This window comes from Hevea brasiliensis, chromosome 13 (assembly GCF_030052815.1).
Source record: "Hevea brasiliensis isolate MT/VB/25A 57/8 chromosome 13, ASM3005281v1, whole genome shotgun sequence".
In the NCBI taxonomy this organism is placed as follows: Eukaryota; Viridiplantae; Streptophyta; class Magnoliopsida; order Malpighiales; family Euphorbiaceae; genus Hevea; species Hevea brasiliensis.
This window is the reverse complement of record NC_079505.1, coordinates 4,761,908-4,766,436: the sequence shown is the minus strand read 5'-3', so window position 1 is coordinate 4,766,436 and position 4,529 is coordinate 4,761,908. Positions and strand designations below refer to the sequence as shown.

Sequence of the window (4,529 nt, the reverse complement as noted above, 5' to 3'; positions counted from 1 at the left end):
TAAGTTCATCCAGTTAAAATTTTATTAGTTTAATATTATATTTTTATATAAAAATACTTAATAATAATATTTAAAATTTAAATATTTTTTATATAAAACTTAGAAACATAATTGAAATATATTGTACATATAATCTAATAAATATTGTTTAAAAAAATAATCTAATAAATATTAAAATATTGATTTTAAAAATTATATGTTAATTAATCAAACATATTTAATTATATTAATAAGCTTTATATTTAATTAATTTCATATTTAGTTAATATATATTTAATTATTTTTTTTAATAATCCAATATGAAGAGAATTTATTTAATATACGTATGTTGATTTTGATGATTATAATAAGCCACAACGTGAAATCCACCATAATAGAAGAGCCTCAGCATAGACAATCTTTTCTACAGGGAAAATTTCTCATCCTTTCTTTCTGATTCATCTGACTAGAATACAATCTTATATTATTTTTTATATATTATTTTTTCAATAAATAAAATTAAAATATTTTATAAAGTTTTAATTTTTTAAAAAATAATTATTATTAAAAATATTTTTATATAAATTATTAATTAAAATATATAAAATTGAACAGATTTAACATTTGTTATTTAATAGAAGTGTGATAACCTTATTTTTATAAGGGTGTATTAGTTTGGTAATATTGGCTTACTTTGTGGAATTGGAAATTCCACCCCTTTTAAATAGAATATTGACGTGTCTCCATCTTTTTTCACGTCCGTAGAGGAGAGGGAGCTGCTGTCACTGCGTTTGCTTGGAATGCAGTCCATATATTCGATAAAATGTCACAATGAGTAGGGCTTCTGCTGTAGGATTTAATGGACCTCGTCCATTCTCTTCCTCTGTTGTTTTTGGCTTGCAAGCTCATTAATCATCCTACTCCTGCACCTACAAATTTCAACCTTTCCTCCACGTTGGTGCATTTGGTTCAATGGACACGTTTCTTCAGTCTACAATGTTCAAAAGTAGGCTACTATTGTCAATGTTTGTTGGTGAAGAAGATAAGAAATATAGTTGAAAAAAATCTCAGTTTACTTGTCAAAAGTCTTAGCTCCTTGTGGACTTTTCTAGCTTAAAAATATGACCACATCCCACATAAGTTTCATTTCAATGATGATTACAGAACCAGTATGGATTTTCCAAAGTTGTTCCTGCGTTCTTCTCTTCTAGTCCTCCATTTCGCATTTTCTTCTTCGAAAGACACCATAACTATAAACCAAACCATTCATGATGGTGACTTTCTGATCTCTAGAGAAAATAATTTTGCATTAGGATTCTTTAGCCCCGGAAGTTCCAGTTTTAGATATCTTGGAATCTGGTACCATAAAGTCCGAGAGCAAACTGTGGTGTGGGTAGCAAATAGGGATAATCCAATCAATGGTTCCTCGGGAGTTCTATCAATTGACCAATATGGAAATCTCGTTCTCCGTAGCTACCATAGCCAGAAGGTTCCTGTATGGTCTACAAATGTCTCAGTGGAGGTTGCAGATACTTGTGTTATAGCTCAGCTCTTGGATACAGGAAATTTGGTTTTGTTCCACGATAGAAGTAAAAGTACTGTGTGGGAAAGCTTTGATCATCCTACGGATACTATACTCCCAGGAATGAAACTTGGATTGAACCAAAGGACAGGCATGAACCGGTTCCCGATATGTTGGAAATCAGCAGATGACCCTGGAACTGGAAACTTTTCACTTCGGATCAACCCAAAAGGATCACCACAGGTTTTTATCTATTGGGGTATAAAATATATTTGGCGAGGCTTTCCTTGGCCCTTGAAAAGTTATACAGATATATCCAATGTTAGTTTTGTCAACAATCAAAATGAGACATATATGACCTACTCTGTTTCTGATGCTTCTGTTATCCTAAGGGTAATGTTGGACTATTGAGGACTAGTTAAGAATCTAATTTGGCATGAAAAAGATGGCAAATGGAATGAATTCTGGTCGGTACCAAAATCTCCGTGTGATCCATATGGGCGTTGTGGTACCTATGGAATATGTGATCCTCACTTTTTTAGTCGAAGATTTGAATGTGATTGTTTACCGGGGTATGAACCCAAGTCCCCAAGAGAATGGAATATTCTAAAAGATGCATCAGGCGGGTGTGTCAGGAAGCGGCTAGAGTCTACCTCATTATGTGGCCATGGAGACGGATTTGTGAAAGTGGCGAATGTTAAAGTACCTGACACTTCAGCAGCAGTTTGGGTGAGCACGAATATGAGTCCAAGGGACTGTGAAAAGAATTGCATGAGGAATTGTTCATGCTCTGCATATGCAAGCATAGATATTGCTGGGAAGGAGACTGGCTGTTTGACATGGTATGGCAAATTGATGGACACTGTGCACAATAGGGAAGAGGGATATGATATTTATGTTCGTGTTGATGCAGTCGAATTAGGTAATGTATTTTTGCCTTCAACAAATTTTGAACAAAACCAATGTGTATAATCAGGTGACAAATTGGATAATCAGCGTTGCATGAATTGTTTGTGCTTATGTTCTATCATTATACCTTGCCTTTTAACTTACTTTTCTTTTCCTCTTTGATGGAACAATGATAAATTCTTTTCCCTACTCACACAGCTGAAATTGCCAAAAAATGGAATGGTTTTCTTAAAAGGAAGGATATATTAGCCATTTTAGTAATATCTGTTGTTTCAGCTTGGTTTGTCATCATCTTGTTTACATATTTGTGGCTCAAGAAGAAGAAGAAAAGGGGTAAGAAACAAGATTTTGTATAATGTTTTGTGCCTATCTATGTATATTCATACCTTTGATTTGAGTAAGCATTAAGCATTCTGGTTTCATCATTTTGATGGCAGTGAGGAACAAATGGAACAAAAGGTGGCTTGATACAATTGGCACAGTGGAAAATCAAGTCGAAGGTAGCATGAGTCATCCAGAGATTGCTTTTTTCAATCTGAGCACTATACTTGCTGCAACTAACAGTTTCTCTCCAGCTAACAAACTAGGGCAAGGTGGTTTTGGTGTGGTTTATAAGGTGCATATATATAACTTATGTGCAAATGTCTAAAACTATGTACATGTGCTTGTCTTCGTCTCTAGTTGTTGTGAGATTCTAAATGTGAAAACATGACTGTAGGGTAAATTGTCTAATGGAAAGGAAGTTGCTGTGAAAAGACTTTCAAAAGATTCGGGGCAAGGAATAGATGAATTTAAAAATGAAGTTTTACTGATTGCAAAACTTCAACATCAGAATTTGGTGAAACTCATAGGATGCTGTATTCAGGGAGAGGAACCGATGCTAGTTTATGAATACATGCCAAACAAAAGCTTGGACTCCTTTATTTTCAGTAAGTCCTGTGTATATTCTACTTTATTTAGCATTGTATTACACAAGTTGTCTAATTCCATCTGGTTCAACAATATGAGTGATGGACGTAGAATGCATAAATTGGCACTGATTCAATTGGAAATCTTTTGTTAGATGAAACAAGAAGGTCAATCTTGGATTGGAGAAAACGCTTTGATATTATCGTTGGGATTGCTCGTGGAATCTTATATATTCACCAAGATTCTAGGTTGAGAATTATCCATAGAGATCCAGCAACATTCTATTGGATGAAGAAATGAATCCAAAAATTTCGGATTTTGGCCTAGCTAGAATCTTCAAAGGCGACCAAACTCATGAGAAGACAAACAGAATAGTTGGAACATTGTAAGTATACCCACACACCCAGCAGCTTGACACACAGAACCACTGCTAAGAATACCTTTGTATCTTACATTAATTTGAAAGGAGCATTATAACTATTTTTTTTTTCTATCTGTTTTCATATGCAGTGGGTACATGTCTCCAGAATATGTGGTATTTGGAAAGTTTTCAACGAAATCTGATGTCTTTAGTTTTGGCATCATATTATTAGAGATTATTACAGGGAAAAGGAACAATAGCTTTTATCAAGAGGATTTTTACCCAAGCATGATAGGAAAAGTAAGTTAAAAAGATATGGGTAAATTATATTAATTATCATTGAATTTTACATTGATTTTCTTTGTAGTCATAAAACTAGAACTTGTTGCAATTTAGTAACTGAAATTCGATTTTGTTGCAATTAGTTTCCTGACTTCAGTAGGAAACCACCAGAAATCTGACATGGCATTCAATTTGGGGCTGGTTTTGTAAGGTTTCTTCAATTTGATTTTTGATCTAGACCTCATTTTTAGTATCTATCTTGACTTGTATATCATCTTAGATGTCCAATGAAATTCTTACCAAAATCACCACTGTCAAGTTAGCATGCACTAGTTGAAAAAAATAATAATAAATAAAACTAGTGATCAAATTATGAAAAGTTGAATTTTTATGACCACAATAAAGAAATCCTTGTAAAATTCAGTGAGCATAAAAATATTTTACCCTTGAAGATACTTATAGTAACTAATTATTTTTCGATTTGTAATAATTTGTTTATGGGTTCATCTAATGATGAGATGTTATAGATATGGCGTTTATGGAAAGAAGACAGAGCATGGGAGATGG

The 4,529-nt window shown here is 33.3% G+C and overlaps 1 pseudogene; it reads left to right on the top strand.

The window, feature by feature from the left end:
- The first annotated feature begins 752 nt into the window (after positions 1 to 752).
- On the top strand, positions 753 to 3,995 carry LOC131171774 (G-type lectin S-receptor-like serine/threonine-protein kinase At1g11410; annotated as a pseudogene).
- The last annotated feature ends 534 nt before the right edge of the window (positions 3,996 to 4,529 follow it).